Source organism: Muntiacus reevesi, chromosome 2, assembly GCF_963930625.1.
Source record: "Muntiacus reevesi chromosome 2, mMunRee1.1, whole genome shotgun sequence".
In the NCBI taxonomy this organism is placed as follows: Eukaryota; Metazoa; Chordata; class Mammalia; order Artiodactyla; family Cervidae; genus Muntiacus; species Muntiacus reevesi.
Window position 1 is genome coordinate 277,556,829 of NC_089250.1, and position 13,771 is coordinate 277,570,599.

At 46.6% G+C, this 13,771-nt stretch overlaps 1 pseudogene; it reads right to left on the minus strand.

Annotated features, from left to right (window-relative positions):
* Positions 1-2,689: 2,689 nt before the first annotated feature.
* LOC136157676 (putative killer cell immunoglobulin-like receptor like protein KIR3DP1) overlaps positions 2,690-13,771 on the minus strand; it is a 14,339-nt pseudogene continuing 3,257 nt past the window's right edge.

A 13,771-nucleotide genomic window follows, 5' to 3' on the forward strand; every position in this document is an offset into this window, starting at 1 on the left:
TGGAGCTCAGAACCCAGGGAGGTTATGACTGGGACCCAGGTGTGGCTGTGGGCTGGACTATGTGGACGGAGAGAACAGCAGGGGTCAGGGGCACCCTGGAGGCTGAATTCTTTTACTGCGTGATTGAATACCAGATGTAAGAGTAGAAGAGATGGGTGTGACCTTCATTCCATGCCTTGGTTGGGTGGAGGCACCAGCGATGCCCTCAGAGACCTGGTGAACCGAAGGGTGGGGGGCGAGGATGGCTGGGGAAATTTGCAAAGTACAGTCTGCTCTCACAAGAGAGCCCCGCTCTTCCTCCCGGGCCCAGAGAGCAGGCTTTACTTCTCCCAGGGACACGTCAGGGTGTGTAAGAAGCAGGATGTTTCTCTGTCCCCTTGAGGTGAAGCATGTGAGTCATTTCTGTCCCTTCAAAGCATCCTTTGGTGCTACAGTTTGCTCTCCTCTTCATCCAACAGAGACTCCAGGATTCAGACTAGAATGGTCCTCATCACAGTTCCTGATCAAGGACAGATGCATATATTAATACATATGATATACTATCATGAAGCAAAGTACAAATAAGACAGGAATTATCCTGCTAAAGTCAACAACCACCTCAGGAACTTGTATAGCCACCACTAAAATCTATTGATCTATCTATCTACATATCATTATGGAGAATGAAATGCAAGGTGAAGTGAAAGTGAAGTCGCTCAGTCGTGTCCGACTCCTTGGGACCCCAGGGACTGTAGCCAACCAGGCTCCTCCATCCCTGGGATTTTCTGGGCAAGAATACTGGAGTGGGCTGCCTTTCCTTCTCCAGGAGATCTTCCCCATTCAGGGACTGAACCCTGGTCTTCCGCATTGTAGACAGATGCTTTACTGTTTGAGCCACCAGGGAACTCACCACTCCAATACTCTTGCTTGGAGAACCGCATGGAAAGAGGATCCTATAACATTTCAGTCCAAAGGGTCACAAGGAGCTGGACATGACCAAGCGACTAAGCACATATATTATCTATCTATCCAGTTTCACTGAGTTATAATTGACATACAGCCCTGTGGTGTTCAAGCTAATGACCTGAGTTACATATATTATGGAATGATTGCACGTTCAGATATATCGCAGAGCTGTGTGGTATGTGCTCACTCACAGTAGCAACAGGAAAAGACACTCCTGCATGTCTTCATTTGTAGCGATCCTGACATTTCTCTTGGTAAAACAGTTCTTGGGTGGTTTACTTCTAAGCCAGGAGAAATATTGCTCACAGACAGCTCAATGAGCAACTAAAGCTCAGTGGAGCCTGATCTTCACCCCACTTGCCAGCTCAGCTCACACCGGGTCCTCATGGTGCTATCCTTCAGCCCTCCGCTTGAGTGAGCCAAGCCACATTGTGCCACCAGCTGATAACTTAAGAGGCACAAGAATCTCAAATCCTTGGCTTTGGTGACAAGAAGCAAAGAAGACAAAATGTGCAAATATCGATGGATTCACACAACACGTGCAACGCCTCCCTGAGGCAAGCGTTCTCTCTGCAGCCCTTCAGTGATCTAGAGTGGAATGTCCAGTAGAATTCTCTGTGAGGATGGGACTCTTTAAACATCTTCCCTGTCCAGCACCCTGGCACCTGGCCACATGACGCTCCTGAGCACTTGAAACATGGTGGGTGTGACTGAAGAACTGAACGCGTCACTTCATACACATGTAGAGTCAATGTTTGTCCCGCGTGGCTGGGTAACTACTTTATCAGGCAGTGCAGGTCCAGACTGAGGGGGATTTTGTTGTCCTGTTTCTACCCCTGGAACCCCAGCATCCTCACTGCACATGGCTGGGAAGAGATTGAGGGGGCTTCCCCGGTGGCTCAGATGTAAAGAATCCACCTGCCAATGCAAGAGACATGAGAGATGTGGGTTCGATTCCTGGGTCAAGAAGATCCCCTCGAGAAGGGAATGGCTGCCCACTCCAGGATTCGTGCCTGGAGAATCCCATGCACAGAGGAGCCTAGTGAGCCTCACACTGTCTATGGCATTGCAAAGAGTCGGACATGACTGAATTGAATTAGTGTGCACACACCCAGCCTCATATGGCTAGTGGCACCACACTGGATGTCTCAAACAGAAAATACTTCATCTTTTTATTTGGCCATCTAGCATTGCTTTTATTAGTTTTTATGGAAATCATTTTATTTTAAATATAGCACATGTCAATATTAAACTTCCCGTCTCTCTCTCCCCCAACACTTTCCCTCTGTAACTCTCAGATTGTTCTCTAAGTCTACAAAGCTGTTTCAGTTTTGTAAATAAGTTCATCCTTGTAAAATGTTGCTGAATAGACATCTTATGTATTGGTTTTGTGTTTTTTTTTTAATACTGAATAATTTGAAGAATCAAGTGGCAGACTTTTTTATACTTTATTGGGATTTTAGAAAAAGTAAGATGATCATATTAACCGACCCAGTATGTGTGATTGATTATACCATTCCCCAAGCAGTGAGATAGATAAAATGGAGTCCTAGTAGAGAAAGGAGTTTACTTCGAGGTTGTGGGATTTTTGAAGATGATCCTGCAATCTTGGACTCCTCTGCTCACCTCAGAGCTGCTGGGCTGCTTTGGAGGAGGAGGAGGAGTGTCCACAGAGGAACCTCTTTAAAGAGAGATCTAAGTCTTTGATTTGCAGCACTCTGTGTGCTCACAGCCTGGGGCCAGGTCAGGGTTCAGCATGGTCTTTCTTTACGTTGAATTCCTCTTAGATACTGGGTTTGGGAAAGGTGTGCATGGGGCTCAGGGGGGTGGGAGTATTCAGTCTCTCAGAGAGGGTCCCGAGGTCCAAGTGAGCGTATGTCACATCTTTTGCTGAAGAGTCCTGAGAGGAACGAGGTGTGAATGATGGATTGAGATGCGATCTTCGAAGACTGGGACATTGGGCATTGGACTGGCTGATGCTATGGCAAGGGCTTGGGCTGGGAGGACTCACTTCATTGCTCACTGCTTGGTCTTCCTGGGGCTCTCCTTCCATGATGTCAAGATCTGCGAATGAAAGAGAGTCAAGGATCTTGGGGCTGGTGGCAGTTATTCCAGACCTCCATAACTTTGATGGGGACATCAAAGCCAGGAAAAAAAAAAAAAAAAAGGGCTGTGCCCCTGGTTGCTGAATCTGTCTACTCCACTACATTAAATGAAAAGAAAACCTTCCATCTACAAACTCAGCCATTCACGGGCTGTCTCAGGAACCTGTGCAAACACACAGACCCATCCTATGTCTTCTGTTATGGACCATCCTCTTCTGCACATCAGCAGATTCCCAAGATCATGTCGGGGAGAAGAACAGATGATTGTAATTGAAAGGAAGAACAGAGCTTGGAATGTCCCTGATGTCCAGAGATTAAGTGTCCATCTTCCAGTGCAGTCAGCCTGGGTTCTATCCTTGGTGGGAGATCTATGATCCCACATGTCTTGAAGCAACTACGCACCACATGCTGCAACAGCTGAGCGCACGAGCTCTGGAGCCTGAACCACACCCCAGACTGCAACGAGGATCCGCAATGCTGCTGCAAAGACCCGATGCAGCCAAGAAGAAATCAACACATATTTCCATAAAAAGAACAGGGTTCCATGGGTCTCCGGAAGATGTTCCCTCAGAGACAACAACACCGGAAATGAGTTTTTAACCTACGGGAAGAGAAAACGCCATTCTCTGCTATGAGCCCATCTTCCCCTGGGTCAGATGATGCTGAGCACGCCACCCTCAGACTTACTATTTTGGGTAGAACACCAGTGACAGACAAGAGCAGCGAGGAGGATGCTGGGAGAGGTGAAGGCTATGGAACGACCAAGGACGATGTACAGCACGCTGGAGCGTTCTTGAGGAAGCCCTGCTTCTGTCAACAAGCAAACGGAAGGTCGCGTTTTTCATTGCGTATACTGTGCCCCTACACACTGGTTTTATTGTATCCTTGCGTCAAACTGTCAGCGTCTGTCAACCTGATCACTTGTGGTCTCCACTTCCCAGGAGGTATCAAAGCATCCAGGAGAGACGCTAGCAGTGGATGAAGTAAAGAGGCCCTGCAAGACCAGCTGAGGTCTGAACCAAGGTCCACTGGGCACCAATGCACTTTTTTTCTTGCCCCACGTCAAGGCATGGTACTTTTCCATGCATGAAGACCCCTTTACTCCACAATACATTTCCCCCTCATGCACATACACCTGGCACAGAATCCTCAAAAAGATATGGCACATTTATTTCAGAACTGTGGATGCTTAGTTCATAAAACACTAACAGAAGAACAACATATTTAAGGTGCTCCCTAAAATTCTTCACTTGCCTACCCCCCCCCCCAATCGATCTCCAAAGATCATGGTGGAGGGAGGGTAAGCATCTCCCTTAATCATGGGATCAGGTCACTCTGACCCACTTTTTTCAGTTTAGAAATTCCCAGTACCAGGATCTCAATGCCCCCTCTGGTTCTCATGCACACCACAGTCTCAAATGTTGACTTGAGACAGATGTTTAGAAGCACAAATTCACAGAGCTGGAAGCTGGAAGAGCCAACACTCAGACTGGACCCCTCTGTCTTCTTAGAAATTTGCTAAGATAGGAGACCTTCTTGCTTACCTTCTGTGCTGCTTGGAGCCATGGGTGATGTGCAAGTACTTGCAGTGGAACCTAGGAGAAAAAAGACAGAAGAGGTGAGCGAGTAACCTTCCTTGCCCCCCAAAGGAGGACTGCTCTTTCTGGAAGGTTGACCTCAGGCCTGTCCTTGACTCTGTCATCTCCCAGAACACTGACGGGGGGAGAGCTTCTGGTCCCTCCCCATGAATGCGTTGAGTAGACCCTCAATCCTAGCGAAGAGATGGTGGAACCAGGCGGGAAGTGTAGGACTGGAGATGAAAGACATCTGTAAGCAAGAGACATTCTCTCTGCTCCAGGAATGAGTATCTATGCTCCTTAATTGGGAAATCACTTGTATGTCAGAGGTGCCTCTGGGAAAACATTAAGAGCAAGGGGCTAATGCAATCTCTGATCTTTCCAAATCAGCCCAGCCTTTCCTCCTCCTGGATCTACCCTGACCCTTTTCCTTATTTGCCAGGATAGAAAGGACTCTGATGTGAGTCATCCATATAGGAGATGGAGCAGGGTTGAGATGCCAACAATCTCTCTTCCTCTCTGATTCTAATTGCCTCCATTTCTCCAGAAGCCCTAAAGTCCCCTGGCACCAGCATGGAGCCCTTGAGATAGAGTTCAGTGATAGATGTTATGGAAAAAGCCAAATGGGCTTTTTGGCCAACACAAAGTGATTTAGTGCATGGTAAAGCACGGGACACTTCTTGGGGTTCTGGAAACAAGAATTCTGCAGTGGGTTGCCATTTCCTCCTAGGGGACCACGTTTGGCCAAAACTCTTCACTATGACCCATCTGTCTTGGGCGGCCCTGCACCTCATGGCTCATAGCTTCATTGAGTTACACAGCCTGTTTACCTGGACAAGGCTGTGATCCATGAAGGGGAGATAGTGAAGGACAGAGGAGTCTGTCGTGCTGCAGCCCATGGGGTCGCAAAGATTTGGACACAACTTAATGACTGAAGAGCAACAAGAAAGCTGGGCCAGGAGGGTCCTCACCTGTGACAGACAGGAACAGGGGGTCGCTGGAGTCTGACCACGCATAGGGAGAGTGAGTGAAGGAGCCGTAGCACCTGTAGACCCCGCTGTGGGCTGGGGTCCCAGGATCCAGAGGGAACTCAGCCTGGAGTGCTCCACGAGGGCCCCGCCCTCCAGCGAGGAGGAGGCCAAGGTTCTCCCCATCCCTGAACAGATGGAACTGGTGAAAGGGGTGCTTCGAGCTGCAGAGCAAGGTCACATTCTCTCTTGACCTCACCATGGAGCCCCCCTGGGCTGCGAGAGAGGGTTTCTTGGACCAACCTGGAAGGAAGAGACCTTGATCTTAGAGCATAAAGTAACTCTAGACCTAAATAGGGGACTAAAGCCCAAAGTGTGTAACAAGAGGAGCATTACAATGAGAAGGACGCCCACTGCCAGGAGAGAAAGCCCCACAGCAAGGAATACCCAGCACAGGGAAATATTCAAATGTAACTTTCATAATGGACTGTCATTTAATATCCTTTTCTTAAAAAGAAATATAGGTAAATGAACAACTGAATCATGCTTATGTACAACAGGAATTAGCAACATCGTAAATCAACCAGACTTCAACAAAAATGAATAAGAAAAAATATACTTTAAAAATCAACGAGATGTGCCGTTCTCTTGAAAAATGGAACCTACAAGGTTCTGCTGGGACCATCATAAAACATGGTATTGACCCGGAAAAAGACATTATGGCCGGGATATTGCCAGTATCTCATTGGATATTTGACTACCTCAAACTTGAGGAAGTGTTCAGTGCTGCCCTGCCAACCCACAGGGGATGGAAGGGACTCCTTAGTGGGGAGGGGTTGCAGTGATCACTGTTCCCCATTTGTGCAGAAGGACGCGTTAAACCACAAGGGTGAGCAACTTCAAGGTGTCAACCTCCGTCCTGACCACCCAGGGCCAGACTGCAAGGGCGTCTGGTACCACAGCGCTCCTGACAGGGGAAGGGAGCTCTGACATGAAGGTGGGAAACCAGCCCCTTAACCAAGCATCGTTGGCTGCATGAGCCGGGAACTGCCCGGGTCCCTGCTCTGGTACATTTTTCTCCATTGTTCATTCTTTCACATTCTTGCTGCTTCACTCTGTCACTCTTGTGTCTTCTCTTTGGCACATGGCAGGTGCTCTGTTCTCTTTTCCTTTCCGTGTTCACATCTCCTCTCTCTCTGGTTTGTTCCCTCTCCTGAGTTGTGAGTGTCTCTGCACGCCTGTCATTGTCTCCCGGTACTGATGCTGGACTGGACACTAGACCTTCTGTGACACAGAGAGCAGAGACTGGTCTGGACACACTCACCTGTGATGACGATGTCCACGGGGTCGCTGGGGGCTGACCACACATAGGGGGAGCAGCTGAGAGAGCCGTAGCATCGGTAGGAGCCTGCTCTCGCCAAAGTCATGAGGCCAACGAAGAAGTCAGCTGCTGCAAGCCCACCTGGGAGCATCTATCTACGTCTCTGGAAATGCCCGTTGCTGCCTTTTTTGTGCAGCATACATTTGTCAAGCAGCAGCGGTGAGTGACAGGGGAGGGTCACATTCCCTCCCGCCCGCACTATGGGGCCTGGGCGGGCTGAGATGGAGGGTTTTGTGAGCACACCTAGGAGCAAAGAGGTTGTGAGCTTCAGTGAGTCACCTGGCCTCGGCACTTCCCCTGACATCTGAAGGTGTGAAAATCGCCCCTGTGAACCAGCAAAGCCAATTACCCTTCTGTTCTGTGGCATTCTCTCTAGCCTTGTTCTCAGGCTCTGGCTCATGCTTTTCAGTTTCTCTTTGCTCAAAACCTCCAGCCTTCTCTCTGTTTATTCTAAGCTCTTTAGCTATTGGATCTGCTCTCAGTTCATGCATGCACACTCAGTCACTTCACTCGTGTCTGACTCTGTGGGATCCCATGGAATGTAGCCTGCCAGGCTCCTTTCTCCATGGGATTCTTCAGGCAGGAATACTGGAGTGGTTTGCCATGCTCTCAGCTTCATCCCATCCCTAATTTTCATTTCAGGGCTTGGGTTGTTCTGAGGATTCATACCCTGGCTCCCTTCACACACGTCTCCTATAACGTGGGTGATGACTGGCATCAACAGGAAGGAAGTGGAGAAAAAAGTGAACATTTCCCATCTGTGACCCCACCTCATGCCTCTGAAGACATTCCTGGGTCTCCTCCCTGGACCCCAGCTCTTTGATAAGGGATTACAGCTCCCTACGGTGTGGCAGGTGCTGAATAGGGTCGTTCCCATCCTCCCTCCTGGCAGGCAGTGGCTGCAATCTGTCTAACTAATGCCCAGGGAGACTCCTCCTTCCTCAGCCGAGCACCCCATCCATCTATCAACACCCTGAGTTTAAACTATCAGAGTGGGTTCTCTTTCCCTGGGTAGGTTTTGGCTAGGAATCCTGAGGACGTCATTGGCTGCACTGGCACATGGACCTAGGATACGAATGCCTGCAGGCTCAGCCATCCTGGGTTGGGCTGGACCCCTCCTACCTGTGGCCACTGTCTGTAGGGTGTCACTGTGTGTGGTCCACACACAGGGAGACCTGTAGGCTCCAGAGCATGTGTAGGACCCAGCATGTTCTCTGGTCACTGGGCCAAGAGTGAAGGTGTTGAATTGAAGTTCCTGTAGCTTGGGCAAACTGGTCCCATCTCTTGAACAGACTGAATATTGCAAATGGAGAATGGGAGTGACACCGAAGGGTCACAGTGTGTCCTAAGGGAATCACGGGGCTTGGCAAGGCTGACAAAGAGGGCTTGTCATATTCACCTAGGACAGAAGGAGGCACAGGCTTTGAAAGGCTAATAGTAACAGTCTCCTCTCTCCCCTGTCCGCATGGGCCCTTCCCCTTCAATTCTTGCAAGTCTCCTCTCCTAAAGTGAATCACCTTGATGCTCAAGGACACATGGCATTTGGGTGCAGACAGAGACACAGTCAACCCAGGAGGATATCATGGAGATTCTAAGAATATGATTCTCAGAAATTATTCAGAAGTATCATTCCTTGGGTTGGCAAAATGTTGAAAAACTTCCTCTCAAAACACAAAACACTGGGGATTCCCTGGAGGTCCAGTGATTAGGGCTCGGCACTTCTGGGCCAAGGGCCTGGGTTGATCCCTGATCAGGGAACTAAGATCCTGCAAGCTGCATGATGCAAGCAAAAGAAAACACCACAGAAAAATTGATACATGGAAAAGAAGTGAAAGGGCTTCCCTATTGGATTTGTTGCAGCTCAAATGATACAGAATATTCCTGTCATGCAGGATAGCAGGTTTCAGTCCCTGAGTTGGCAAAATATCCTGGACAAGGTAACCGTAACCTCCTCCAGTATTCTTGCCTGGAGAACCCAATGGACAGAGAGGCCTGCTGAGTGCAGTCCATGGGGTCAGAAAGAGTCAGACATGACTGAGCGACATACAGTAACACAACAAAGAAGAGAAAAAGCCACTTGACTGAAAAGAAGGAAGGAAATCATGAACCTCACATCTTTGTTAGCTAGTCTCAATCAAAAGTGGGACCAGGTCCAGGTGGCCCTGCCTGATGCCCAGCCCCTCCCCTGGGGTCAGGTCTAGCGGGTGGTCCTGCAGATCCTGTTGTGAATGGCCGGTAGGAGATGCCACCTTCTCTGAGAGGGGTCTGTGGGCTGCAGCTCCTTCCTCCCTCTCATGATACAAATGGCACTCAGGGGGCCAGGCTCCCACCTCCCAGATTTCACACTGTCCCTTCAGGTCCAGAGTCCAGAGCTAGTCTAACATCTGGGGAGAGGGAAAATGAGTATCAAGGCCAAAACGAGGACCTGGGATCCACAGGGCATGCGACTCTCACTGTACTGACAGGGGTCTCACCCTGCCTCCCAGTGTCATCTGCCTCAGCCCCGCCTGCTCTGCTCAACACTGAAATAAGAATCCTGGAAGGAAAACCCCGTCAGAGATGGCTCGTCCCGATGAACCCCACGCTCCTTGCACCCTCATCCAGGGAACCTGGTCAATGGTGTGAAGACCCCCGATTTCCACCATAAGCCTCTCCTCCGGGTCATTCCGGAATCACCGAGCCCTAGGAGGCTGAGGAGTGTGGGGCACTGGGCTCTGCTTCTGTGAGGCAGGAGGCAGGACTGAGCAAAGCTGACCGAGTCACAGGATGCAGAAGGCGGGCGGTGTTGTTGGTACAGTCAGCCTGGTGCAGGTCACAGGGGAAAATGGCCAGCCTCCTCTCACGCCAGGGGTGGAAGTCTGACCTGAGCCTTGTCAGTGAGCAGGCCTCGTGACCCGAGCATCACGTTTTGTTTCCCTGAACACTATAAATGTAGGAGGATTTGAACAGGTCTTGCTGCCTCATCATGTAGTAATGGTGATTCTGTGTATACCATGTTGGTGGTGGTGGTTTAGTTGCAAAGTGATGTCTGACTCTTGTGACCCCATGGATTGTATCCCACTGGGAATTCTGTACATGAGATTTCCCATGCAAGAATACTGGTGAGGGTTGCCATTTCCTTCTCCAGGGGATTTTCCCAACCCAGGAATCAAACCCGGTTCTCCTGCATTGCAGGCAGATTCTTTAACACCTGAGAGGCTTAGTTTCTATGAATATCTTGTTTGAAGAAAGACTGACTCAGGTCCTTTCCTTCCTTTGACGACGCATTCTACTTCAGTTGTGCAGGTCTGGGAGTTCCCTGGTGGTCCAGTGGCTACTCCCTGATTTCACTGCTGAACGCCCAAGTTCAATCCCTGGTTGGGGAAGTAAGATGAGATCCTCGGAGCCATGAAGCCCAGCCCCCCACCAAAAAAGAAATGTGCAGGCTTACTAACTGCTTACTGTCTAATGGTAAACACAGAAGGAGAAAAAAAAAAAAAAAAAAAAAAAAAAAACCACACTGATTTATTTTCAGCGAAGATTTATAAGGCCTCTCTGCTCTTGAATTTAAAACAATTTTTTTTCAATCATGTTCCTGGAATTTATTTTCCTGGTTGACATGTTGTTACTCATTCTCTACAAAACAAACCAGGGAGTTCAGTGCAGAGAAAACAACTCTAATTAATATGTATCCTCAACCAGAATGTCCAAGAATTCCAACAATCCCCTCATGCTTTTACGTAAGAGATGGTATGTTGCCCTGATAAAATAAAAATGCTTTAAAAGATGATCTTCATAAGAAAGGTAGCCCTTCTGAAGAAATCTAGTGTAAACCATGCAGAATGCTTTCCCCAAGCTCACGATAAATGTCATTAACCTTAACTCTTTGCAGAAGAGAAATGACATGTACACATTTCCTATTTCAGGCTCAGTGAAGGATGCCATTTAATAACTCATTAATATTGTAGTGGTTTTTGTCATACATTGATATGAATCTAATAAAAATAAATAAAAAAAAGAACTCATTAATAGAGACTTTGATTCTGCATTCTCATAAGAGAAGGAGACATGCGCATTATGGTTCTTTGAACATTTAAAAAAATTATATAGTGGAGTATAGGTTATTAAGAAACTAACTGCTAGTTTCAGGCATACAACAAGGTGATTTACTTAGACACAGATATGCGTCTATTGCTTTTCAAATTCTCTTCCCATTTAGCTAGTTATGGAATATTAAGCAGAGTTCCCTGTGCTATCCAGTAGGTCCTTGTTTGTCATCCATTTTAAGTATAGCCATGTGTATATGTCAAAGCCAAGCTGTCAATCTATCCCTCCCCCCACCCACCATCCCACCTGGTAACCATAAGTTCATTCTCTGTGAATCTGTTTTGTAAATAAAGTTCATTTTCTTAGATGTCACCAATAAGTGATATCATGTGATATTTGTCTTCCCCCGACTATTCTTTTTATCTGAAATTATTTCCTGACGATGAGTGGAAACTTTTCCCACACACATTCTTTCTGTCTGTCTCTCTTTCTTTCTTGCCAATCCAAGGACCACACGTGTACACAAAAAAATGTGTGCAAAATGATTGTGGGGTTTTTTGGGGGTGTGGAATTGTTTTGCCAGAAAAGGTGGACAACCTTGCTCTGTACATAAAACTGTATAAAGGAGAGACTTCCAAGCTCCAGAATGCTTGAGTGAGGAATGTGTCCTCAGCAATCAGTTCCAAACCAGGACAAAATTATCCATATGTTTCAGGATTCCAAGGGCAGACACACACCCAGGTCAGCATTTGTTCATGGACATGATAGAACCTCAGTAAGTGCTGTGATTCTGTACCAATTTGCTAGGAGTGGGGATGCTTAGATTTGTTATGCTCCCTAGGAAATAAGTCTGGTCTCCTCTTGATTATTATGTATGTAATGGAGTAAGAGTACAGTCAGGGTTCTTAAATTTCCTTTTATTTGCATAATATCATGCTTCAAAATTGATCTGTATTCTTTCTTGTTTCAGTTTGTGCATTTTTACTGCCATGTGTTGGGGTCCTTCAGTGGACCGGAACCTGGTGGTATGAAGTTGACGATAAGAAAATAAAAGAGAGAAAGAGAGAGACAAAAAAAGACCCGGGGACCTAAGCTCTGATGGAGCAAAGGTGCTTTAATGATTTTTCTATGAGTATATATAGGCTGTGGTACAAGAAACTTCTTTCGGGAATGATAGAGACCAGAAAACCAAACGTACAGCAACCGTTACCAAGGGAACAAGGGGTAATGTTTTCACAAGGTCAGGAGACAATCCATATCTCAAGAAAGGGGAACAAGACTAAGCAGTTTTGTCCTAAAGAGAATGTTTACTAAAGGAGACCCAAGCCTGCCTCACACAATGACCTCAGTCCCTGGGAGCAGCGTGCTGTTCCGCTTGAAGAGGGACAAAGGACTCATGAGAGACAGCATGTAGGAATCCTCGGTCAAACATTCCCTGACAGCCATGTACTCTTTCATTGCAGACACATAAACTGCACAATTTTTTTCCCTTTGACTCTCTTTTATTTATTTTTTTTAATTTTTTATTTTTCAGTGGGTTTTGTCATACATTGATATGAATCAGCCATGGAGTTACACGTATTCCCCATCCAATTAGTGAAGTATAGTTCATATCTGCTCTACATTAAGTTGATTCAGCGTGACAAATGTATTCTTTTCCATTATGGTTTACAGCAAGATATCGAATAGAATTCCCCATTCTAGACTGTAGGTCCTCATTGTTTATCCATTCTATGTAAAAAGAGATTTCATTTGCTAATCCCAAGCCCCCAATCCTTCCCTCCTTGGCAACCACAAGCCTGTTCTCTCACTCTGTGAGTCTGTTCCTGTTGCATTGATATGTTCCTTTTAGATTGCACATATGAATGATATCATATGAAAATTATCTTTGTCTTTCTGTCTTACTTCACTTACTATGTTAATCTCCAGGTCCATCCATGCTGCAGCAAATCTCATGATTTCATTTTTTAAATGTCTGAGTAGTATTCCATTGTGTGTATGTGTGTGTGTAGGCATGTACAGCATCCTCTTTCTCCATTCATTTGTCAATGGACAACTAGGCTGTTCCCATGTCTTGGTTATTGTACATTGTGCTGCCATGAACATAGGGGTGCATGAATCTTTTATTTTTTCTTTTTTTTTTTTTTAATTATTTTTATTAGGTGGAGGCTCATTACTTCACACTATTGTAGTGGGTTTTGCCATACATTGACATGAATCAGCCATGGATTTATATGTGTTCCCCATCCTGAACCTCCCTCCCACCTCCCTCCCCATCCCATCCCTCTGGGTCTTCCCAGTGCACCAGCCCAGAGCACTTGTCTCACGCATCCAACCTGGACTGGCGATCTGTTTCACACTTGATAACACATATGTTTCGATGCTGTTCTCTCAGATCATCACACCCTCCCCTTCTCCCATAAAGTCCAAAAGTCTGTTCTATACATCTGTGTCTCATTTTCTGTCTTGCATATAGGGTCATCATCAACATCTTTCTAAATTCCATATATATGCATTAGTATACTGTATTGGTGTTTACCTTTCTGGCTTACTTCACTCTGTTTAATGGACTCCAGTTTCATCCACCTCATTAGAACTGACTCAAATGTATTCTTTTTAATGGCTGAGTAATATTCCATTGTGTATATGTACCACAGCTTTCTTTTCTTTTTAAAATTTTTTCCCAATTAGTTTTTTAGTTGGAAGCTAATTACTTTACAATATTGTAGTGGTTTTTGCCATACTTTGACATGAATCGGCCATGGATTT